At 37.8% G+C, this 27058-nt stretch overlaps 1 protein-coding gene and 1 pseudogene across 2 annotated transcripts in view; both read left to right on the top strand.

The window, feature by feature from the left end:
• DISP1 (dispatched RND transporter family member 1) overlaps positions 1-27058 on the top strand; it is a 227440-nt gene that overhangs the window by 50124 nt on the left and 150258 nt on the right. The gene's annotated exons all lie outside the window — the stretch shown is intronic.
• Positions 10891-12025, top strand: LOC102272688 (methylglutaconyl-CoA hydratase, mitochondrial pseudogene; annotated as a pseudogene).

Genomic DNA, 27058 nt, shown 5'->3' with positions numbered 1-27058 from the left:
GCGCTGGCTCTCAGTTGCAGCATGCAGGACCTGTGTTGTGTCATGCGGGATCTTTCACTGCAGTACGTGGGCTCTCTAGTTGTGGCACATGGGCTCTGGAGCTCGTGGACTCAGTAGCTGTGGCACTCGGGGCTAGTTGCCCCACAGCGTGTGGGATCTTAGTTCCCCCACCAGGGATCGAACCTGTGTCCCCTGCACTGCAAGGCTGACTCCTAACCCCTGAACCACCAGGGGAGTTCTAACTCTTTGTCTTTTTTTTAATGGTTTCTTAAGCTGTGTCTTAACCTGCACCTTGCTATGCTGTGCTTTAGTCGCTCAGTTGTGTCCGACTCTTTATGACCCCATGGACTGTAGCCCATCAGGTTCCTCTGTCCATGGGGATTCTCCAGGCAAGAATGCTGGAGTGGTTTGCCATCTCCACCCAGGGACTGGACTGGGGTCTTCTGCATTGCAGGTGGATTCTTTACCATCTGAGCCACAAGGGAAGCCCAAGAATACTGGAGTAGCTAGCCTATCCCTTCTCCAGGGGATCTTCCTGACCCAGTATTCGAACGAGGGTCTCCTCCATTGCAGGCAGATGGATTCTTTACTAGATGAGCTACCAGAGAAGCCCAACCTGCAGCTTAGTAAAATATATACATATATATATATTTTTTAATTTCAGTGCTTATAAAACTCCTATTCCCCCTCCCAAATCTGTCTGACATTTTTGATATGTTTTATAATGCCTTTTAAATAATTTTAAGCATGCTTATTTTGTAAGTTCTATTTGTACTATTAACTGAAGTTTTTAATTGTCTAATTCTATTGTCTTTTATGTCTTCTGTTTATCATATGGTGGGTTATTTCTTCAGGTGCTTTGTAACTTTGGATTATAAGCTCATCTTTAGTGAGGCTTTATTTTTAGAAATTCTCTAGGTCCAGAGTAGTTTTGCATTTGTTTTTGCTAGGTATCCCAGGAGTATTATTGGCCTGAGATGAGTTTTTTTGATAAGTTTCTGAGCCTCGGATTTCTTGACCCATGCAGCTAATATATGTTTGAACTTCAAACCTCTCTAAAGGCTGGGCCACAACTCTCAAGTTCTCAGTGTAGGCTGTTATTGTCCATTAGAACCCTGGCCAAGATAGTTAAGCCTCTTAGCTGGGTAACTTGGTTTTATGAGAGCATTTTATTCTAACTCTCTGTTTCTCAAGGTTAAGGCCCCATTTCCAGCTACTTAGTAGGTGTTAAAATTCAAGCCTTTTGGTTATTGAAACTGGCATGTCTCCCCACAGCAACCACAATCAATTCATGCTTATGGCTCTGGTTTTCTCAATTCCTGTCTCTTATTTTTGGCCTCTCACTGCTTAATTTCCTTCTGTGCGGTTAAAGGATTATTGTTTTATTTCATCCAGCATTGTGAAATGTTTAAGATAGTCTTAGGTCTGGTTCTCCAGGAAATAAGAGAGTTGAGGCAGAGATTTGCATGGAGGAGGTTTTTGAGGCAGTTCTCTTGGGAACAGCATCTGTAGGAAAGTGAAAGATTGTGAAGCAGGATTGAGCAGAGGGAGAAGCTAACCTACAGTGCAGTTGCAACCAGAATTTCAATTCTGTGGAGAGCTCTGGGCTGGGCTCAGTGTTCAGAGATATTTCAGATTCAGGCATGGGGCCAGGTCTTTGTACCTCAGGGAACCCCGCTCTCTAATAATATTTCCTCTGGTCAAACTGGCCTATGAGGACAGCTACCGCTGAGCTGGATGATGCTCACCAGCACGTTCCTTACTGCTTTGGGGATATAGTGTCTTTTGGGCCCTCCTGTGAAGTATGGTTGGCAGGCACCTTTTTCTCAGCCTAAACCTGGTGTGTGCTCTCCAGGGTCCCACTATTCCTTCACTTTACCATCTGCAACAGCAGTTCTGGCATTTTCCTTTCACTTACAGTAGACCTTTACATCATCCAAGCTTTTAAGAGCTATCTTAGTAGTAGACTAGTATCATTTCCAAGGTCCTTGTCTAGGTGTTAAATTCTGTATCATGGGAGGATACCTGCTTTCAGCTAGATGCATGCTCAGTCACTCAGTTGTGTCCAGCTCTTTGTGATCCTATGGGTTGTAACCTGCCAGGCTCCTCTGTCCATGGGATCCTCCAGGCAAGAATACTGGAGTGGGTTGCCATTTACTTCTCCAGGGGATCTTCCTGAACAACAAATTGAATCCACGTCTCCTGTGTCTCCTGCATTGTCAGGTAGATTCTTTACCACTGAGTCACCTGGGAAGCCCTTTCAACTAAGCTCTCCTTTATCCAACTTTATATTCTATCTCCCTTGATCAGCATTTTCAGGATCCAGTCCTACATGTACTTTTCCAGGTGCTGTGGGTAAATGTTGGCTAAGTCAGTCCGGCAGCTCCTTCAGCATATAGTCCTGTCCTACCTTAGCACATTCCGCACTTCCCAAGCATAGTTGTTTGTGATTGGTCTGGAGGCTGGAAGGGGAAGTGGAGGTTGATTGTGGAGGACATAGGTTGTCTTGTGTAGTAGAAACCTTTGCATCATCTTCAGGCAAGGAAAAGTGTTATTAATAATTCCTCAGGATCAGACAGATCCTGGGAACCTGGAGATTCAAGATTTTCAAGCACATGACTCAGATATCCTCATGTTAAGCCTTAGGGTTCCATGCCTTTCTAAACAGAACCCTGACCTTGATGTAGTTGATTTGAGGGGATTGAAAATCCAGCCTGGAGCTCAGCTACCCTTATGTTGAGTCTTGGGCTGAAGCTTCGGTTTTCTGTTGTTTTTGTCGTTGTTGTTGGAGATGAGAGGCTTTTTATATGCTGCCAAGAGGTCTTTTGACTTTTGCACTTTACGTTCAGTTGGTGATTAATCAGTCAGTTGCCCACAGCACCAATAGCATCTAGCAAGAGCCATCTGATTTCACAGTCCTTATAATTACTGCTTTACTCTTAACTTCTCAAATCCTGAAACGTGATATCCACCAGCTCATTCATCTTATACTGGTGTCTCATTCCAGATTACTAGTGGTGAAAGTTTTAACAACTGTCCTGCCACCTGCCAGGGGTAATGGTACTCCATCTCCTCCTAGTGATGGGAGTCTTTGGGTGAGGGCAATTCCTGGAGAGACTCTTGGCTGTGAACCAACAGTAGCTAACATTCTTGGCTGCTGGGGAAATTGAGTCTTTAAGCGCAAGACCTGGGAGATGAATCATAGTGTCCACTCCAGAAGGGTTTCTGGTATCTCAGTGTGTAGTACAGCCAGAAATAAGAGCTAGCCCAAACATGTAGAACATAAATTCTTATGTGGACTCTTTTTGTTAGTAGGTAACAAGTTTGGGTGTGATTTCTTTGAGTCATTCAATCCTCAGCAGAAATTCCATTTTCAAAGTGTATAAATCATTAATCATATTACTGGAATGAGAGATCATGCTTTTGCGATAAACCTAGGCATTATTGATTTATTACTTTAAGGGGTAGATAACTACTTTTTGGTGATATAATTTTTCTTAGAAAGTTTTGTAATGGGGTGTCATGTTGCCAGCTTATTGAAAAAATACTTATTTACAGAATCTATTCCTATAGCTTTAATTATGGACATTCATGGAAAAGAAAAGTTAGAAAACATGCTCATCCAGTCTAGTGGTTTCCCATTTATTCACATTTGGTTATGTGACCATTACATCTAAGTTTTGAAAAATTTTAACACTCCTAAAGAAACCCCATACTTGTGAGCAGTCACTCCTCATCCTGCTCCTTGCCCTTCCTCCCCCACCTCAGCACCAGAAAACCACTAGTCTCCTTTCTGTTGGTATGGATTTGCCTCTTCTGGACATTTCATATAAATGGAATCATATAATATGTGACTGACTTCTTTTACTTACAGCCAATACCTCTTTATTCCTCTGTAGATTAAGCCTAATAATCATTCTCTGTCTTATAGTGAGAGAAAGAACATTGCACACCAAAGCTGAAACCCTTCTAATACCACCTCTACTTTATGCCACTGCTGTTCCATCAGCTATGGCTTGGCGAGAAGTTTCTAGTTATGAGTAGCAACCATAGTATATCATTGAAGTGGCTGTATTTCAGCAGTCTCATGAATTAAGCAGTAATGAATGAAGTAATTTCAGAGATTTATTTATTTACTTAATTTGTTCATTGATTCATTCATTCACTTATTCATTCAAACTGGCTTTGTGGAAGGAAAGGAATGAGGTATCATATATATTTCAGTCTGCTCTAATGAAGAACTGCATTCCAAGTAATAATGGGTGGTGGTTTTGACTTTTTTTTTTCTAGAAAGGAACATCTCAAGTATTTTTTTTCTTAGAGAACTAGAACAGTTTAATTTCCCTTCTATTGTTATCTGATTATAAGAGAAGAAAAGTGCCTGTCATCATCATAGTTGTAATTCTAATATCATTTGTTGGCTGCTTATAAGCTGTTAGCCTGTTGGACACTGTACTAAGCGAGTCACATGAATTATTCTCTATTATTTTAACAGCCTTGTCAGTTAAGTGGTATTATCTTCATATTAGAAATAGGAAAAATGAAACTCAGAGATTGAATAATGTTCAGATTCACATCTGTGCCAGCTTGAGTGTTCACGCATTTCTAGATGGCTGTTTTCTGATTATTCTTTTAAAGTCTGTAATATTAATGTTAACCCCTACAAAGCATCTGTGTAATGCGTTGGTCATGATTCAAATGATACCTTCATGAAGGCCCATGGAACTCCATAGTTGTGTGCCCTACAGCTCAGTAATGGTGTTTCTTCTTAATAGTGTGCCTAGAGAGCTGTTTGTTCAGATTTATCGCCGCATATTAACAGTAACCTGTTTTAGGCTAACATTTATTGGGTGTTTATATGTGCCAGCCTCTATGCCGAAGGCATTGTCTCATTTGAACTTTAAAACAACTAATGTGACTGTGACTTCTGATGTCCTCATTTTCCAAATAAAGCAGCTAAGCTTTGAGAAGTTAAGATAGCTCCCTTCGGTACCCTAAGTTTATATCTGTATAAAGAGACAGCACTGGGATTTGAAGAATGTGTGTTAGCACACTCTTAACACACTGTGCTATGCTGGCTCTCTCGTTGGATGTTGGTAGCGGTCATTTTTACTTGTCTTTGGTGAGCTTAGTCTTAACATTCCTATGCCGTTTCTACTTATTGATAATCTTTGTCTTCTTTCAAGACCACTTGTTCATTTGCTAAGTTGTGTCCAACTCTTTGCAGCCCCGTGAGCTGCAGCATGCCAGGCTGTCTTTCACTATCTCCCGGAGTTTGCTCAGATTCATGTCCGTTAAGTCAGTGATGTCGTCCAACCATCTCATCCTCTGTTGCCCCCTTCTCCTCCTACTCTCAGTCTTTCCCAGCGTCAGGTCTTTTCCAACGAGTCAGCTCTTCACATCAGGTGGCCAGAGTATTGGAGCTTCAGCTTCAGCAGCAGTCCTTCCAGTGAATATTTAGGGTTGATTTCCTTTAGGATTGACTGGTTTGATCTTCTTTCTGTCTAAGGGACTCTCAAGAGTCTTCTCCAGTTCCACAGCTTGAAAGCATCAATTCTTTGGCGCTCAGCCTTCTTTATGGCCCAGCTGGTCTTGTCTTTTTAATTTTGATGGAATGGTGAACTGATGTGTTGTTTATACTTGTAGATTAATTGTATTTTTAGTCAAAAAATTTGAAAGATAATACGTGATAAAACCAATTAAAGTATTTATAAATTTTTTTCATTGGAGAAATAACATTCACTATAATAAAGGGGAAAACACTTAACGCTATATGTATATTTATTCCTTTTTCTTGGAATATTTACTCCTTTTTCTTCAAATTTTAGTTTCATTTTAAATGTTCTTTATCTGTTATCATCATAAGAAAGTAATTATCATCTCAAAGACATTTTAATCATCAGCAGATAAGTGGAAGGAAGTTATTTTAAAGTGGCTGTGCATTAAAAATTGCACTGTTTATATGTTATATCCCAAAGGTAAAACTTGATTCACCTTTAAGGTTGAAGACAGGGAAGGGCATGCTCTAATCTATTAATAGTTTCTTCCCCTTAATTCAGATAGCCTTTGGCATCTTGGAGGAAGATAAGCCCAGAGGTAGAGATCTGTATGTATTAATATTAGAAGCATACTTTTCAGAGGTGCTGGGTGCAGGAGAACGTTTCCTCTGCTTACTGGCTCCTATTGGGATCTGTATACCTCATGGCCCCTTAGCATATTAATGACAAGAAGGCCTTCTCCCCTTCCTCCCTTTCCTACTGAGTACAAGTTACACTTTCCTAAATCTCAACTTTTCCTGCATACTCCTGGTTATAATCAGTAGATTTCCTGGCACACTTGTACATGCTGTAATATTTAGTAATGTTTTCTTAAGGAAATCCCTTTTCTGGAATGTTGGAATGCATTTCTGTGCCTCTCCATTTTTTACCTCCTATACAAATTTTTTGATAAGGAAATATTTCACTAGAAAACATAGAGCTTTTCCTTATGCTCGTTCTTTTCACTCAGCTTTCTAGGCTAAACACCTAAATGTTTGTGCTAAAAACATCAAAAAAGTTGTAATAATTTATATGTTCTCCCTTTTTCTCCTCCTAGTGTAATTCAAGCATATTTTAAATAGACTAGGTTTTAAAATAGAATCATCGGTAAGTGATTTGACAGTATTTATCCATACTTTTAGTACCTGTTCTCTGGACCTTATTATGTGCAATTTGGAGTACCACAGTTAAAATTTTAAAGGGGCTGATTAGAGTTGAGTGCATCCTTTTTGCCTGTAAGATAGAGAAACAGGAAATTAATGATACAATGTATACATGTGTGTGGGGGGAGTGACTTTGTAATAATATAAAAGATTAGAGAGTATATTGGTGGCATTAAAATTTCATGGGTGAGCATGATTGGGGGAAAATGTCTAAAAAGGCGCCTTAGGGAGATGATAGAAACAACAATGTTATATATTGTTGTTCAGTCACTAAGTCATGTCCGGCTCTTTTGCAACACCATGGACTTAGCCCTCTAGGTTCCTCTGTCCATGGGATTTCCCAGGCAAGAATAATGAAGTGGGTTGCCATTTGCTTCTCCAGGGGATCTTCCCCACTCAGGGATCAAACCCGTATATCCTGCATTGGCAGATGGATTCTTTACCACTGAGTTGCCAGGGAAGCCCACACCTATATAGGGTAGTTATTATCTCTTAGTTCATATATAATTACATTTTTATGTCAGTGCATTTTTATATTATGTCAGTACTCTTGTCTGGAAAATCTCATGGACAGAGGAGCCTAGTGGGCTGCAGTCCCTGGGGTCACTAAGAGTCGGACATGACTGAGCGACTTCACTTCCACTTCTCACTTTCATGCATTGGAGAAGGAAATGGCAACCCACTCCAGTGTTCTTGCCTGGAGAATCCCAGGGACAGGGGAGCCTGGTGGGCTGCCGTCTATGGGGTCGCACAGAGTCGGACACAACTGAAGCGACTTAGCAATAGCAGCAGTACATATTTATATGTAAAATATGTACTATTTTGTATACTATGTATTTTATATGTATATAAAATACACATATACATATGTGTATAAAATATACACATGTATTATATATATAATTTATATACATATAAAATATGTACTATGTTATACTTAACATAGCATATTTTATATGTTAATACATATTTATATGTAAAAATGTACATTTTTATATTCTGGATGCTGCTGCTGCTGCTGCTAAGTCGCTTCAGTCGTGTCCGACTTTGTGCGACCCCATAGTCGGCAGCCCCACCAGGCTCCTCTGTCCCTGGGATTCTCCAGGCAAGAACACTGGAGTGGGTGACCATTTCCTTCTCCAGTGCATGAAAGTGAAAAGAGAAAGTGAAGTCGCTCAGTCGTGTCCGACTCTTCGAGACCCCATAGACTGCAGCCTACCAGACTCCTGTGTCCATGGGATTTTCCAGGCAAGAGTACTGGAGCTAGCCTGCTTTAAACAGCAAAATATCTAATATTGAATAGAAAGCCCTGTAATAACATGGCATGTGTTGATTTCATCTCCCAAATCTGCATTTATCATGTGATTTAGCATTCTTAGAAGTTTTAAAATTTGTTTTTTATTATCCTGCATGAACTTGTCATTTGAAACTAAAAGTACAGATTTCTTTTTTATTTAGCATACTTATTTTTTAGAGCATTTTTAGATTTATAGGAAAATTGAGTGGAAATACAGAAAATTCCCATATTCTTTTCCCACTTCCATCCCCACCCCGGCAGTTTCTCCTATTGCTAACTTTTTGTGTTGTACAAGTCTGTGAGTTTTGATGACTGCATAATATCATATATACATCATTGTAGTTTCATACAGAATAGTTTTACTGCCTTAAAAATGTTAAATGAATGTTAAATGAAAATAAGAAGTCCTTTTTTCGACCCACCTTTCCAGTCTGACTCCAAGAAACTACGGTTAATATTTTCTGGCATGTATTTTCAGAATTGTCTTGCAATTTGACTTTTTAATGAAGCAATGAATTTTGGACCTCTTTCCATATGCTCTGTGGAGATACTGCCTATTTTCCAGTGGCAGCCGAGTAAACACTCTGGAACCCTCTTGAAAGAATTTTGAGTGACTGTGGGGACCAAGCCCACAGTGCATTTGCTTGGAGCAGTGCTCTTAGGAGGAGACCGTAAGGTGCATAGCTAAATGCTACACAATAATGACACTTTGGTATGAAAATTGAATGTTACAACATAGTCATGGTTTTAGGATTATTGAACACATAATAACGTATTATTAACTGGAAGATGAAGAAGTGCTCTGACATATAGGCATACATGTATTACGTTCACTTCATGAGTACCTTTGTCTAAATAGAAAAGCTTTTACTTAATATTATTCAAGACTTAATAATAGTTCCTCCTTCTGGATATTTTAAACCTTTAAATAGCTTTCATTGATTATATAATTAAATGCTTGTCAAAGAGTGTATTGTGTTTTCTCTTTGAAATATGGAATTTGAGAAAAATGTCATTCAGTGAGGTTATAAGGATGTTTCAGGAAAAAAAAAAAATCAGTCATCGTTTTAAGCTTCCCCATAAAGTTATAAGAATATCTGCTGTGGAAAAAAGATTTCTGAATACTCCTGCATGATAAATTCTTGATATGTGTTAATTTTAGATATAAAAATTAGGCATTGTTCAATTGACCTGGTAGACTTTTAAAACTAATTATGAAAGATAGAGAACTTAGTGACAATTCAAATATATGCGGGCCTTTTGCTGTGTTCTGTTTACCAGTTTTTTATTTTTATTTTTATTTTATTTTTTTACTGTGTGTAGGTTTCTTTTTTTTTTTTTTTTTATTCTTCCAATTTTATTTTATTTTTAAACTTTACATAATTGTATTAGTTTTGCCAAATATCAAAATGAATCCGCCACAGGTATACATGTGTTCCCCATCCCGAACCCTCCTCCCTCCTCCCTCCCATACCATCCCTCTGGGCCGTCCCAGTGCACCAGCCCCAAGCATCCAGCATCGTGCATCGAACCTGGACTGGCAACTCGTTTCCTACATGATATTTTTACATGTTTCATTGCCATGCTCCCAAATCTTCCCACCCTCTCCCTCTCCCACAGAGTCCATAAGACTGTTCTATACATCAGTGTCTCTTTGCTGTCTCATACACCGGGTTATTGTTACCATCTTTCTAAATTCCATATATGTGCGTTAGTATACTGTATTTATGTTTTTCCTTCTGGCTTACTTCACTCTGTATAATAGGCTCCAGTTTCATCCACCTCATTAGAACTGATTCAAATGTATTCTTTTTAATGGCTGAGTAATACTCCATTGTGTATATGTACCAGTTTTTTAAAATAATTTTATTTATTTATTTGTTGTTTGGCTGTGCTGGGTCTTGGTTGCTGCACAGGCTTTTCTCTAGTTGCGGTGCTGCAGGGGCTTCTCGTTGCGGTGGCTTCTCTTGTGGAACATGAGCTCTAGAGCCCACACGCCTCAGTAGTTGTGGCACACGGGCTCAGTTGCTGTGTGGTATGTGGGATCTTCCCAGATCAGGGATTGAACCTGTGTCTCTTGCATTGGCAGGCATTACCAGTCTATTGAATGGAAATGAGCACCCTTTATTAGAAAACCAAGTGATAATTTGTTTTGGTGTTTTTCTTACCTTTCATATTCATCATTGAATAATTTAGTAATATGTACTTTAAATGAGTCATTTAATTTACATTCATAGCAGCATTATTCGTGATAGACAAAGGAAGCAACCCAAGTGTCCATCAGTGGATGAATGGGTTAAACAAAATGCAGTATATACATACAATAGAATATTATACAGCCTTAAGAAGGAAGGAAATTCTGACACATGCTATACAACCTTGAAGACATGCTAAATGAAATAAGCTGATCACAAAAAGGCAAATACTGTATAATTCTACTCATTAGGTAGCTAGAGTAGTCAGAGTCATGGAGATAGAAAGTAAAATGGTGGTTTCATTTATTGTTTAATGAGTGTAGACTTTCAGTTTTACAGGATGAAAAGTTCTGGACACAGTGTGTCCACACTGTACACAGTGTGCTTGTATTTAACACCACTGAGCCGTACACTTAGAAGTGGTTCAGATGTTAAATTTTATATGTATATTCTACTACAATTAAAAAATTAAAAAAATCAATTTCAGGATAGACACAAACTAATTTTTTCCCGTGGAGTAGTCTAGCAAGGAGTAGAGAAGTCTAGCCATTTGAGAGACTTTTCCCAAGATTGTACTATCTCATTACCTAAATATTTGGAAATATGTTGCTGGTTCAAATTGCTATGACAGTGCAGAGGGAGAGGATTCGTTTGGTAAGTACTGTCTGTTCTTAAAAGGATATATAGACTGAGACAACATGGCGGTGGCAGCTTCCGCGGCACCTGGGGCCTTGGGCACTTTGCAAGCCAGCCGTGCCCGCTTGGTGGCCGCTTGCTGTACGCGGCTAGGCGCCAGGTGCAGGCTGCCCGGCTCCTGGACGTGCCCGCGGGTCGTCTCGATATGGGCCCGGGGCTGGACGCCCGCGGCTGGGGGAGCGGCCTGGCAGAGGGGCTACAGCGCAGAGGTGAAGACAGGACGAGCTGCGGGTGTGGTACCTGGAGGAGGAAAACCGAGGAATTGTGGTGCTTGGAATAAACAGAGCCTATGCCAAAAATTCACTGAGTAAAAATCTTATAAAAATGCTTTCAAGAGCTGTGGATGCTTTAAAATCTGATAAGAAAGTACGGACCATAATAGTCAGAAATGAAGTCCCGGGGATATTCTGTGCTGGTGCTGATCTTAAGGAAAGAGCCAAAATGAGTTCCAGTGAAGTTGGTCCTTTTGTCTCCAAAATAAGAGCAATGATTAATGAAATTGGGGGAACACAGCGACTGCCACGTGCCATTGGGATGTCTCTAGGGAAAGAGCTCATCTTCTCTGCACGTGTGCTTGATGGCCAAGAAGCCAAGTCAGTGGGCTTGATCAGCCATGTTCTAGAACAGAACCAGGAGGGGGACGCTGCCTACAGAAAGGCCTTGGACCTAGCAAGAGAGTTTTTACCTCAGGGACCTGTTGCAATGAGAGTGGCAAAATTAGCAATTAATCTAGGAATGGAGGTTGATTTAGTAACAGGATTAGCCATAGAAGAAGCATGTTATGCTCAGACCATTCCAACAAAAGACAGACTTGAAGGTCTTCTTGCTTTTAAAGAGAAAAGGACCCCTCGCTATAAAGGAGAATAGAAGAAACAGGAATCTTTAAAATGCCAATGTAATAAATAATACTCCTGGAAGCACCTTTCAGATCCACATATGCCTCAGCACCTGGAATTGCAGTGACCAAAGTGAAGAACGAGTTATCTGTGTACTGAATTAAGTACCTGGAGTGGGCCCATATGTGTACTTTTTTCAAATATGTATCATCATACTCATTCAGCTTTGTAAGCTAGTTGTGTATACTGTCAAAAACACCAATTCAAAATTAGGTATACATTTTTAAATACCTCCTGCATATGAGGCTTTCTGTTCTTTTTTTTTTTAATGTGAATAATTTATATATTATACACTCTAGGAAAACATATTGATTGTATGTCTCCTGTGCTATAGTATGAAAATAAATTTTATTTCTATACACCAAAAAAGAAAAGGATATATACACTTAAAGCTTTAAAAATTTCTATATGAGAGTTTTCTTTTAAAGACCATTTATTTGACTATTTTATTTGTATCCATTGTTTTGTGTGCATGGTGTCTCCAAGTCAAATAATATAATCTAGAGGTTATGAAGCTACGTAGATATAAGGTCAAGTTAGAAGATTTCTGTGTCATAATGCTAAGATGCGGGTTGAAAAGTATAGCCTACCCACAACAAAAATGTGAGGATATAAGAGCAACCATAAATCTGCTTCAGAGAAAAGAGGCAAATTGCATGCTTCAAATTACTCCTGTTCATTTTTCTCATAGTGATCAAATTATTTGATAACCGAAAACCATATTAGTTTCTTTCAAGTTTAACCACCACAGCCAGGCTTTCATATCCAACATTCTTTAATTAGCTGCTCGGTTCTGAGAGAAGAGTAATGAGAAAATGTGTTTGGATACACTTGTCTGTCTGTTTCACCAGCCTTCAGCTTTTATTTGCAATACATTTAGAAGGGTTCTTTAAAATATGATGACAGCAACAAAACCACATTACTGTGCATAGTTACACCATTTAGTTAAATACTATGTAAGTGTCACATTTTCTTTAAATTCTTAATAAATTCAAAAGTGAGCAGAGTACCTGATTAGTCTTGGGTCACAGATTTTATCTTAATTATCTCTTATTTTATCGTGTTTATCTCTTAATACCTAGCCCAGTGCTAGGAAAATAAGCTATTAGTAAATGTTTGAATGAATGAATGACTAAATCAATGAACATGTACTCATTTGTGAATTGGAATAAATGCAAGTTTCATCTATAAATCTTTCTTTTATGAATATAATGTTTCATTTGCCTTCCCATGATTGATCTCACCCTTATGGATTCTGTGTCTGCTTATGCTATCAATTACTGTAAAAAAGTATTGAAGTCACAGTTGGAAATGTGAATTTGTCTGTTTCTTTTTTCATTCTCTCCAGTTTTGCTTCATATAGTTTGAATCTCTTTTTTGAATGGGCATGCATATTTAGAATTGCTGTGTCTTTTTGATGAATCAGCCCCTTTGTCATTATGTAGTGTTCCTCTCTACCCCTGGCAATATTCCTTATTCTCAAGTCTACTTTGTCTCATTTTAATAAAGCCACTCTACCTTTCAATAAGTAAGTAAATAAAGAAAAATGAAAGCTTTTTACCACACTTTCTTTAAAATAATTTTCTTTTGTAATAGGATTCTATAACAACAACCTTTATTTGCAAATGTGTATTTAAAGGTATATTTAACAAAAATTTGTATAGTGCTTACATGTGCCTTGTACTGGTCTCTGTAGGTCATGAAAACTCCTTGCCCAGTTTGTCCAATGCTGTGATCTAAGGAGTTCTGAAGATTCAAACTTTAGTCGAGTTTGAGTTCGATTATTTCACAGATCAAGACACCAATTCATATTAATGGTTATATGCAACCATTCTTTAAAGCCTTTTGGGATACTTCTTAGTACCTTGGTTGTTTGAAGTCCCTAAATAGTTACATTTTTAAAAAGTCTGAATTCACTGTGATATTTATTAAACAAAACCTGTCATCTTTTTGAAAAATAAGGAATCATCTATTACATTCAAATATAACTATAGCAGAAGGCTTAAATATGAACTGAGCACTATTTGTCTTATCAGGTATAGCTGCTTTAGAGAAGAGTAATACCTACGTTTCTGTTTTTTAAACCTCATACCTTCCCTTTTCACCCAAGTAACTAGTACTCTCACACATACAGTGTCTGACAGAAATTGCTTTGTTGTTGTTGTTCAGTCACTCAATTGTGTCCTACTCTTTGTGACCCCATGGACTGTAGCACACTCATGCTTCCCTGTTCTTCATCATCTTCCAGAGCTTGCTCAGGCTCATGTACATTGAGTCAGTGATGCCATCCAACCATCTCGTCCTCTGTTGTCCCCTCTGCTTTTGCCTTCAATTTTTCCCAGCATAGGGTCTTTCCTGATGAGTTGTTTCTTTGCATCAGGTGGTCAAAGTATTGGAGTACTTTGACTGAAGTACTGAAGCTTCTGCTTCAATCCTTCCAGTGAATATTCAGGGTTGATTTCCTTTAGGATTAATTGGTTTGATCTCCTTGCTGTCCAAGGGACTCCCAAGAGTCTTCTCTAGCACCACAATTTGAAAGCAGCATTCTTCTACTCTTTATTTTTGTGTTTTAAAAATAGCATTTATGCATTTGTTTCCTAAAATCTTGTCAAACCAGTGTTCTTCCCAGGCTTTAATAGACCTGATGTGTTCAGGTTTCCTCCAGCTCCTTTCACTTTCTTTGATATTGTATATTCCTTGTGGTAAGCGAAGCATGGTGTAGGATCACCTGTTTTGTAGAAATGGGGAAATCAAGGCAAAGGTTAATTGGCTATTTTAGGAATGGAGGGAAGGAGGCTTTCAAATGTCACTCAGAAGCCAGGAATTTGGTATTTTTATAGGGAAAGAGTATTATGGCTAATTGAGCAGACTTTATGAACTTAACTTTTTAATGCTTGATTCTACACTTAAGTATTAAATCTTTCAAGTATTATCTGTATCAGTACTAACTAATCTGCCTTTCATTATATAATGGATAGCTGATCCAGCCTTTCCTTTTAAGAAAATCCTTGATGTATTAGATCGTTAAAACAAATTCTAACATTTGGTGTTCATTAGTGTTGTGACCGAAACAAAAACATTTTAATGGTTGATCCCAGAGTATTTTGAAGTTAGTATAACTTTGCTGGAAAGGTATTTAAGCTCTAGTATCAGTTGCAAATAGGCCATGAGCCAGTTTTCAAAGCTGTTTCTAAGACATTGAGTATGTCAGACTGCAAAAAGTACATTATGTGGCACTGTGCCATGTGGCAAGGAGACAGAATGAAACAATTACAGTGGGATTTGTATCGATAATTGTGTTTCTGAGTAAGTAGTTTAAGATACTATGAAGCAAAGTTTAGAATAACTCCCCATCCTATTCAACAGTCACTTTATTTGTTTGAAAGAGGTGTTTTGAATATAAAGAAGAATGAGAATTGTTTGATAAATGGTTAAGACTTCAGGCTCAGCATTTAGGATTTGTATCTAATTGACCTGGCTATAAAAAACTGCTGATTATCATTTATCTAGCAAGGTAAAATAATGACTATGTAATCTAGTGATTTAAAAGGTAAAATTTTCACTGAAGGTAGCTCACTGCTTATTCTTAACAAAAATAGTTCTTCTTTTAAAGAATACTCAAATAATTTACTTGTGGTACATGCCAAAAAAAAAAAAGGGCACAGTTAATGTTATATGCACATTTGAAATTGAAATTTTGTACTTCATTTGCCATCCTAATGCAAACAAGAAACTGAAGAGAGAGTAATTGGATTGATAGTAAATACAGCCTAATAGTTACATGTGTGTTTTGGCATTTAACCATAGACATTATTACTTGCAAGAGCTCTTTTTTAAAAAAAAAAAAACAAAAAACAGCGTATTTTTTTATTCAGAGTTGTCTTCATTAGTGTAATTTTTCAATGTAAGATAAAAGGTTTAAAATTCACATAACTATCAGATCTGTTTTCAACAAATGTTTTTGAAGCATATGTAGATTTGCAGTGTTATTCACATTACCACAATAAACATTTCCTAACACAGTCCTTTATGAGTTTCTGGTTGTTTGAACATGTTTAGGCTGTTTTGAATTATTTTTATTATGACTGAACTGATTTGTTTTCATATGTGTATTTGTGTATTTTGGCTTTTCCAGATCTCAATAGTTTAATGCCAGTTCTGTCAGAAGATAATTTTGAAGCCTTACTCTTCACTTTTTTTCCCCTCTCTGATACACAGCTTTTTGGTTGGAAATACATTTGAGGATGTAGTATTTGGAGTGTGTGAATCACTTGGTGAGCTTCAATATTTAGACTAATTTATAGTGAAGCTGAATTTTCAGTGGCTAATCAGTATCCTTTATTTGATACTTTTACTCAAGTAAACTGCAAATTTGTCAGGTTGAATTTAAGGGTACTTTGAAAAAATATTGATTTTCTATCTTTAATTTTGAAAAAATTCAACTCAGTTAAAAATTAGGTTTTAGTTTTTAGCTTATTAATGGGTTTTTGTGTTGGTTATTGTTTATTTTGTTCTCAATTCACATGATGGAACCTTGCTGTTACCATAAAATGTCATTGTATCCAAATAGGCTTGAGTAATTTTTAAAATCACCCTTATGATATTTCAGTAATTTTCTGTTGTTTCTTGAGCCTATTCTTTTGAGTGAATGTTACCTTCTGACTTTTCCTGTGTTAGCCAGTATGATTTGTATGCAGAGTAAGAGCTATGTGTGTTGATCAGGGAGAAAAAAAATAGAAGATGGGTCAGTTTGTTGGAAAGCATTTTCAATGATGTAAACACTGACATACTGACTAATAAAAGTGTCATTTTTATGATGATAAATAAGTGTAGGTAGCAAAAATGAGAGAGTTTAAGAACTGGTATCAACTTCTGACACTCTATTCAAAGGTGCAGTAAAGCTGGAAATCTGTAAAGCTGTAAGAGGAGATCATCTCCCATTTTCTAATTATGGTAAATATCGCTGTTTTATGAGTAATGGCTTATATATATTTTAGATTACTTTTAAAAGTAGATGCCATATGCACATGGTACAAAATTCAAAAAGAATAAAGGTTGAGTATCAATCTCTCTAACCTTGCCCTTCAACCCACTTGTTCCTCTCCTTAAAGGCAACAGTAATACCAGTTTCTTAAATATCTTTCCAGAGATTTTATGTGAGTACAAGCATATATATAATGTGTGTATATATTTTATTTTACAGTTTATTATTCAAATTATAGTAAACTAATAACAGTATAATATCCTTTTTTTCCTTTTCCCCCATTTAACAACATATCTTGGAGATCATTTATTTGAGAGGTGTTAATTGAGTGCCTAGTCTCTCTCCTGGGAATACAGCAGTGAACAAAACAGACAAGGTCTCTGCTCCTATGGTGCTCAGGTTCAAGTAAGGAAGATAGAAGGGGAGAGAGAGAGAATACTAAAGTAGGGTTATATGGTAAAAAAAAAAAATGACTAGATTAGGTGCTTAGGAAAGGTCTCTGAAGAGGTGACTTAAAAAAAAATTCTCTTTAATTTAATGTATATTAACTGTTCTAATATTCAGAATACTTCTGAAGTTCATATTATTGTTAATCTTTCTTGTATTTATGAAAAACAAGTTGTGAGTGAAGTAGTATTTGTATCATGAGTTATAAGAGAGGGGCACCTGGAAGAGCCTGATGGATTTCACAGCCTGAGATCTTCCAATTTTAGCTGGAAGAGATATGCACCCTGCCATGAGGCATGCCCATTAAAAATTCCTTAATGGATCTGGGGTTTGTTTTCTAGATGTTGACGGTGTTCTGCTGTTAGTGGTGATTGTTGCAAAATGTACTAAAAATAACTAAATTGTACAATTTAAAATGGTCAAATTGGCAAAATTTATGTTCCATCAATTTTATCTCAATAAAAAATTGTGTAAATAGTAAATGTAAAAAAAACAAGCAAAAAAATTATTTATTTTAAATTGAAAGATAATTGCTGTATAATATGGTTTTGGTTTCCACCAAACATCACCATGAATCAGTCATAGGTATACATATATCCCCTCCCTCTTGAACCTTCCTTCCACCTCCAAGATGGAGACCGGAATGACGCAAAGGGACTGGCTGATGAAGATCAGAGGAAAGAGGCTCCAGGGGCTTTAGGAAGGCCAGTGTAGATGGAGCATGGGAGGTGAAAGGGATTAGATGGGCAAGAGCTAGGTGGAACAGGGCCAAGGCAAAGGATTTCATTTTTAAGTGTGATGAGAAGGCATTAACAGGTTTGTTTATTTGCTCATTTGTTTTTGTCAAGACTATGATACCTGCTTTAAGTTTTTAGAAGGTAATTCTGACTGCAGTGAGAATTACAGGTTGTAGATATGGGTGTGTGCAGAGCTGCTTGGTTTCCATTGTACAGATGGATGGAATGTATTTACTTAGTCCCCTTTAATGGACCTTTAAGTTGTTTTCATTCTTGAATTTTTTTTTATATGAACAATACAGTTTGTACATTTTTAATGTACAAATCTTATTTGAAAAATTTAAAAATAATTTGGAACAGTGTTGAAACAGGATGATTCTTATAAAAGAGAACTAATAATATGCACCTAAACTTTGTACTACCAAATAAAATTTTGCAGGCGGCCAAATACCTTTACCCTGAACACACAGTGTGGGGGCCAGGGCAGTATCAGAAGCATTACAGGACCTCAGTAACCAGTGTGGAATAAACATTTTTGAGTCTCTCAATTTTATTTTCTTTTAAAATTAACTTTATTGAGATGTAATTTGTGTATAAAATGTTAAGTGTATAGCTTTAGGTATTTGACAACCATGTAACTACCACTGCAATCAAGATACAAAATATTTCATCCCCTAAAAAGTTCTATTGCACACTTGTACCCTTCAGTTCCCCCTCCTGCTGCTAGCCCCAGGCAACCACTGATCTGCTTTTGTCACAAATTTAAAACAAATGGCACTATACAACATGTCCGCTTTTGTGTCTGGCTTGTTTTGCTCAGCGTAATATTCTTGAGAGTCATCCATGTTGTATATGTGAGTAGTTTGTTCCTGTTTATTGCTGAGTAGTTTCTGTTTTATGGGTATATCACAATGCATTTATTCATTTGTTTGTTAATGGACATTGGGGTTATTTCTAGTTTTTTTGCCCATTATGGATGAAGCTTCTGTGAACATTGGTGTATAACTCTTTGTGTAGAAACATGTTTTCATGTCTCTTGGGTTAATACTCAGAATTGCTGGGTCACATGGTGAGCTTATGTTTAACTTGAAGAGAAACTACCAAATCGTTTTCAGAGTTGTACTGTTTTACATTCCCAGTAATTATATATGAAAGTTCTAGAGGCTTCACATCCTTATCAACTGATGATAGTGTTAGTCTTTAATTTTAGCCATTTTGGTGGTTGTGTAGCGGTGTCTCATTTGGTCTGAACCTGTATTTTTCATGTGTTTATCTTCCATCCATATAGCTTCTGTGAAATGTCTTTTCAAGTCTTTTGCCTGTTTTTGACTTGGGTTTTCTTCTTGTTATTGAACTTTTAAGAGTTCTTTATATATTCTGGATACAAGTAGTTTGTTGAATATTTGTATTGTGATTATTTTCTTCAGTCCGTGCCCTGCCTTTTCATTTTCTTGATGGTGGTTTTTGAGGTATACATTTTTATTTTGATGAAATTTAGTTTACCTATTATTCTTACATGGTTTGTACTTTCTGTACCTTCTCTTACCTTAAGAGATCTTTGTTGAGCGTAGGGTTTTGAAGATTGCCTCTCAGATTTTCTTTTGGAAGTGTTATTAACGTTTTTAGCTTTTATTTTTAGGTCTGTAGTCCACTTTGAGCTGATTTTTGTATAGATTGAATATGAATTTGTGTGTGTGTGTAGTCAGTAGAAACCTGCTGAAAATGGTTGTATACGGAGACAGCTTTAGTGACAGTGTAAAGGTTGTAATGAGAAGGTGAAAAGGTGAATGGTGTGAGTTAATAATGACCTGAACGAGAACACCAGTCATGCACATGGCATTTTAGAGATAGCATTGGATCGGGAGGAAAGATGAGGCTAAGCTTAAGGTTCCAGGAAATAGTATAGTCTGTAACCAGGACTGGAATATAGGATAAGGAAAAGATTTATCATGAATGGACAAGGGTCCTGTTTTCACACTACTGAATTATGTGATAGCTGGATCTTTAGTCCATGTTCAACACATGCACACATGTTGGGGCATAGCCAGGTTCTTAGAACATTTCTTTCTTTAACTCACTATAACCAGTTTTCTATGTTGTTACATAGTCTCCATTATGTTAATTTTTATGGCTTTACAATTTTTAAGTTTTATAGTGAAGCTACTCAGAGAAGGCAATGGCAACCCACCCCAGTACTCTTGCCTGGAAAATCCCATGGACGGAGGAGCCTGGTAGGCTGCAGTCCATGGGGTCACGAAGAGTCAGACACGACTGAGCGACTTCACTTTCACTTTTCCCTTTCATGCATTGGAGAAGGAAATGGCAACCCACTCCAGTGTTCTTGCCTGGAGAATCCCAGGGACAGGGGAGCCTGGTGGGCTGCCGTCTATGGGGTCGCACAGAGTCGGACATGACTGAAGTGACTTAGCAGCAGCAGCAGCAGCAGTGAAGCTACTATATTTGTAGTATAAAAGAATGATGTTAAAAGTTGTTTCCACTGTGTTTCTCTCCATCCATCACAGCATAACTGCTAATAAAATTATTCTTTCAGTTTTTGTCTAGATATGCAGGCATACACTTTTCACATAAGTAAGATTGTGTTATTTTTGTTTTGATTCTCCAAATTATCCTAGAAATGGCCTATGAAAATGGGTTACTTCAAGCTGACTTGTGTCCTTTTAACATGTCCCTGGTGGCTTAGACGGTAAAGCGTCTGACTGCAGTGTGGGAGACCCGGGTTCAGTCCCTGGGTTGGGAAGATCACCTGGGGAAGGAGATGGCAACCCACTCCAGTACTCTTGCCTGGAAAATTCCATGGACTGAGGAGCTTGGTGGGCTGCAGTCCATGGGGTTGCAAAGAGTCGGACACAACTGAGCGACTTCACTTTCACTTTGTGATTGTTTGAACACTTTCTTATATTCTTTCATAACGACATATTCTCAGCTCATTTTGCACTTTGCCTGCCTAAGCCCTGTACTCAGTCATTTCTCCAAGCATCTCTGGTTCTTTTTAGTGGAGAATGGTACTTAGAAACAAAGATCTAGATATTAACTGTGATCATTGCTACTAAGGCCTCATTGTTTTTAGGTCCTATCATCATACAGAAGATGGAAATTATATATAAATGTGTGTATATACATATAGGTATATATACACACACACATATATAGAATGTACATATGTATACTTACTTTTATATCTGCCTATTTATATAAATAATCATGAGTTCATACCTATACCTTTAATTGTAGTCCAATGTCATGGGCTTTTCCCCTTGGTTTTCCTCTTTCCTTGTAAGGAAGCCTGTCTTCCATTGACTGCAGTATATTTGCTTATTTGCTCAGTTCCCTTGTACATCACAAATCTTGTGGGTACAGATGGCCAAATTTTTCCTGCAGGACATGCCAACTCTTCTTTCTCCAGCGGCTGTGTCCAGCCCAAGGGAATGGGGAAAAAGGTGAAAGAGAAGGGGGGTGGGGAAAGGTCTTCCTCGTGAAATTTGGCTCAATTACCCCATTGGATTAAGAGAACTAAAGAAAGGGACTATACAGAATTTTAAACTTAAAAATAGTAAATCTATCTTTTAAAAAATATTTTTTCTTCCATCTCACTTTTTTCTTTTCTTTTTAACATTTTAATCTTTAATAGATCTAAGATTTTAGAGAGCTATTTTAGGATCTAATTGTATTTTGTTTTTCCAAATGTATAGTTATTCTAGCATTAATATTAACTAATCTGTCTTTTCCTCAGTGAGGTGAAATGCTCTCTCCATTGGATCGGAGAGAACAACATTGTTTTATGTTGTTCTGTTTCTATACTTTTGTGTTCTGTTTACATGTTTGTTTCATCCATCGCATGCCTGCTAGTGGGATAGTGTAATAGTACCTTGTAGGGTGACTGTGAGCATTAGATGAGAATTGCACATAAAATGAATAGATACCAGTGATATAGTAGACAATAGTCAACACATATTAGCAGTTATTATTATCATCTCAATAGAAAATGAATCAATTTTGGGGGGGTTATTTTTAATTTATTTATTTTTAATTGAAGAGTAATTGCTTTACAGTATTGTGTTGGTTTCTGCCAAACATCAACATGAGTCAGCCATAGGTATACATGTGTCCGCTCCCTCTTGAACCTCCCTCCCTCCTCCCGCCCCCTCCCACTCCTCTAGGTTGTTACCAGGCCCTGGTTTGAGTTCCCTGAGTCATACAGCAAATTCCCATTGGCTGTCTGTTTTGCAGATGGTAATGTCTGTTTCCATGTTGCTCTCTCCATGCACCCCCCTCCTCCTTTTTACCCCTCTCCCCCATGTCCACAAGTCTCTTCTCTATGTCTGTGTCTTCACTGGTGTCCTGCAAATAATTTCATCAGGACCATCATTCTAGATTGCAAAATGAATTAATTTTTTTAAAAATAGGGGAGTAAATTGCAAAAGGAAAAAGTATAGTAAGAGATATGGACATCTCTTTTTTTTCCATAAAAGCTTAGAGCTCTAATTTTTTATACTATGCTTATAGGAATGTCAAGAACTCATATTCTTTTTATACAGATAACTTATATTTTAAAAAAGTACAACCGAGATTAAATGATAGGTGTTGTAGATTACAAGCTCTTTGAGGGCGGAGACTATGTCTTAATTCATTTAACAGATGTTTATTGAGCACCTCAGTGTGCCAGGCCCCGAGCATAAAACAAGATATAACATCCATCAGTCTTAAGCAGCTCACAATCTAGTTGGGGAAACAGATAAATACAAATAAATAAATACAAACACACACACACACACACACGGATGTTTTTAGTTGCCTTCCACTAATGTGGAAATATTTATGTCAGAACTGCACACATTCAGTCACACATTTTCCTAAACATAAGGATGGGATAATGAGAATATTTAAACAGTGTTCTTATGCTGTCTTCCTGTGAACTGTTTGTCAAAGTGCTTATTTGACCCTCAATCCCCTACCCGCTCAACCTTTTATTATATGTCACAAAGAAGACAAAAAGTCACATTTTTGGAATGTTTCTTTTGTATATTTTCTGCTTTTAAAGATCTTAACTCTATTACTGCATGTTTAATCCTAAATAGTGAATGCATATACTGTACTACGTATTAACAAAATGATGGTGATTTCAGTACTCATTCTAATATTATTTTCTATGAATGCTTCCTCTAGTTCTGTGACTAAAATCATGTAATTGATTTCTGTTTTTATAAGATCAAGTTAATGAATTTTAAAATCCAAGCATCTGTTCTATATATGTTCCACACCTGTGACAAGATGATTTTCACCATTCACTTATAAAAGAGAAACACATTTTTAGGAAAGGGTCCCCCAGCTTTGATGCCTACGTTCTGTTTTTTGCTTGGTAACCATGTGAAAAATACCAATTACTGAAACTCTGAGAAGAATGAAGTTACTTGTAAACCTAGTATTCATACAAAAAAGGCCCTCTAAATCAAAACCATACCAAGATGCAATAGACCAAATCTGTATAACATAAAACTTTCAGGATCAATGTAGCTAAAAAAAAATCCATGATTTGGGAAGGCAGCTTTAACAAAACAGTATTGTGAAAAATAACTAAAGTGAAACAGCTGGCAGCCAATCTGACAAACACGGACCACGTCAGGAAGTTGGGGGCTCAAACCACTGAAGTGAGTATTCAGGTAAATATTAGTGGACCATTAACAGGCCATATTTCTGTACATTTTTGATAACCTTTTAATGCATTTGAAGTGTTTTGACAAGTGGAATTATGTAATTTTCTAAGATTAAAAACCTAAATTTTCAGTTGAAATGAAAATCATGACACACAATGTTACATGGCAATTGTTTCTTAATAAAGCTGGGATAAAAAAGAAAATCATAACAATTTCAAACTTTGATGAGAGTGTAATTTAGGTTTTGGTATATGGGAGACCCTGGTTTGATTTCTGGGTTGGGAAGATTCCCCTGGAGAAGGGATAGGCTACCCACTCCAGTGTTCTTGGGCTTCCCTGGTGGCTCAGACAGTGGAGAGTCTGCCTGTAGTGCCTCATACCTGGGTTTGATCGATCCCTGGGTTGGGAAGATCCCCTGGGGGAGGGCATGGCAACCCACTCCAGTATTCTTGCCTGGAGAATCCCCATGGACAGAGGAGCCTGGCGGGCTATGGTCCATGGGGTTGCAGAGAGTGGGATACAACTGAGCGACTAAGCACAGAGCACACACACAGCGTCTATTAAGAAAGATAATGTAACAAAGTGTCACTTTCATTATTAGAGAATTTCTTCAAGAGGAATACAAATATGAGAGGTCTAGGAATGCCTTTCAAGTGGCAGAAAAACAGGTTGTATTGTGAGTATTGCTAAAAAATGTAGAGGCTGGCTTTGGGAGCAGACAACAGGTTGTTTAAATCCTAGCTCTGCCTTTAGTCTGTTGAACAGTATAGTTAACCTTTCTGTGCTTCAGTTTCTTGAGCTGTGAAATTTATAAAATAGATCCCTTAAAGTGGTTGTGAGATTTATGTGCGTGAATACATGAAAAATGCTCAGTCTGTTATTAGCACTCTAGCAGCACTTGGTCAGTGCTGTCAATAAAGTTCAGTGTAAACACACATTTCTCCCCTCATGCATTTTCACTCCAACTTTCTTCTCTCTGCTTACTCTTATTTTCCCCTTTCTCTTAGTTTTCTAATTTTCCCACTTCTCTTTTTACTCCACTCCCTCCTTTGTTGTTCATGCTTTCTCTCTTTCTTTTAACTCTGCTTTCTCCCACTTTACCCCAAGATTTTATCTTTGGAAATTTCTCAGCTCCTATTCCTTTGTGTGACAGACCTGGTGGCTATACTTTTTATCCTTCATAGGTCTTCCTGTATCTCTGCCTTGGGGGCTCTTAAACCTGAGATCTTTGAATGTCCTTCAGAGGACATTCTGAACCTAAAGAACCTCTGAAATTGTATATAAAATCTTATGAAGAAGCGATTTTTAAGGGGCAATTTCCATTTCCCCTGGTTGCTCAGAAGGTAAAGCGTCTGCCTGCAATGTGGGAGACCTGGGTTCGATCCCTGAATCAGGAAGATCCGCTGGAGAAAGGAAAGGCAACCCACTCTGGTACTCTTGCCTGAAAAATCCCATGGATGGAGAAGCCCGGTAGGCTACAGTCCATGGGGTCGCAAAGAGTTGGACACGACTGAGCGATTTCACTTTCACTTTTCCATAGTTCATTACCAGGGTTTTAGAGAGTTTCACAAATTCTCCGAGATTGAGAACCATTGCTTCATGGAATATAGCAGCTACCCTCCCTTCCAGATGGTTTCTTGGGCCTTTGACCGTTTGCCTCACCGGTATTGGGGCACGTCTCTAAGTGCTCACTACTCTGTTTTCTGTGCTCAGAGGCCACCTGAGATTTGTACCATAGTAATTGTTATCAAGGAACTTAATTTCCAGGTGATTCATCAATTGTTGCATTACTGTGTTGTGATTTCATATTTATATGTATCAGCTTCATTTTAAAAAATGCTAGTGGTTTTAGAAATACAACATTACGTATTCCATAAAATTATTTTCCCTGTTTCAAATATTCATAACAAATGGCCAGCTTAATGTAAAACAAAGTAGATATTTCTCAATTTATTCTTATTTTCTATTTCTGGAATCAAAGCTCAATATTCTGGAAACTCAATATTTTGAAGCCAGTTGTACAGTGAAAAAGTATATTTGGAATCAGTTATAAATTCATTAGGAAAAATATTCCATATTGACAAGCATTTGGGGTTTCTTTTAAGCCTTTGAAGGAAGGCATGTCAACTATGACAAAACAGTAATGTAGACTTTTAGTGTTTTTTTCTAGTTGGTCAAAGAGCCAAAATTGTTTCCTTAACTAAAATCGGCATTCACATGAATCATCACGACAGCTTGAAAATTTTAGAACTCCTCTAGGAAAAGGAGATACCCACGTATCACATTCTTCATATATCTTATCGTGTGTATAAAAGTCTAGAGAAGAAAAATATTCCTTTGAAAACAGTGCTTCTTTCATCTCTCTCGTGATTATTCTAACCTCAAAAATAAAACACCCATTTTCAAGGGCTTTGATTCTACTGGGGAGTAATCAAACCAAATTAACAAGCACAAACCCCATGTCCTATCCCACCCACCCTATCTCTTTAAAAAATTATTGGTGACCAGCATTGGAGAAGGAAATGGCAACCCACTCCAGTGTTCTTGCCTGGAGAATCCCAGGGACGGTGGGCTGCTGTCTATGGGGTCACACAGAGTTGGACACAACCGAAGTGACTTAAGCAGCAATCCTGGCTTCAGTTCAGTTCAGTACTCAGTCGTGTCCGACTCTTTGTGACCCCATGAATCGCAGCACGCCAGGCCCCCCTGTCCATCACCAACTCCCGGAGTTCACCCAGACTCACGTCCATCGAGTCAGTGATGCCATCCAGCCATCTCATCCTCTGTCGTCCCCTTCTCCTCCTGCCCCCAATCCCTTCCAGCATCAGAGTCTTTTCCAATGAGTCAACTCTTCGCATGAGGTGGCCAAAGTACTGGAGTTTCAGCTTTAGCATCATTGCTTCCAAAGAAATCCCAGGGCTGATCTCCTTCATAATGGACTGGTTGGATCTCCTTGCAGTCCAAAGGACTCTCAAGAGTCTTCTCCAACACCAGAGTTCAAAGGCATCAATTCTTCGGCGCTCAGCCTTCTTCACAGTCCAACTCTCACATCCATACATGACCACAGGAAAGACCATAGCCTTGACTAGACGGACCTTTGTTGGCAAAGTACCTAAAGTGTCATAATTGTGTGGAACTTAGCTAACACAGTGCCATATACATACATAACAAAAATAAACCAAGTGCTTAGTAGGTGCTAGGATATTGTTGTACAGTACTAAACACGACACCTAAGGTTCTTGCCCTTGAGAAGAACAAATACATGTATATGTATATGATATATACACACACGTATATGTACATATATTTACATATATGTAAATATATGTATGTATGTCTTCATATACAAATAGTTAAAAGTGCAGTGAAGAAATGAATAGGGCCTGAGAAGGAGTCAATTTGGCTTTATAAAGCCACCTACTAATAGTTATTTG

Source organism: Bos mutus, chromosome 16 (genome assembly GCF_027580195.1).
Source record: "Bos mutus isolate GX-2022 chromosome 16, NWIPB_WYAK_1.1, whole genome shotgun sequence".
NCBI classification, from domain to species: Eukaryota; Metazoa; Chordata; class Mammalia; order Artiodactyla; family Bovidae; genus Bos; species Bos mutus.
This window is presented reverse-complemented; position numbering and strand designations above follow the sequence as displayed.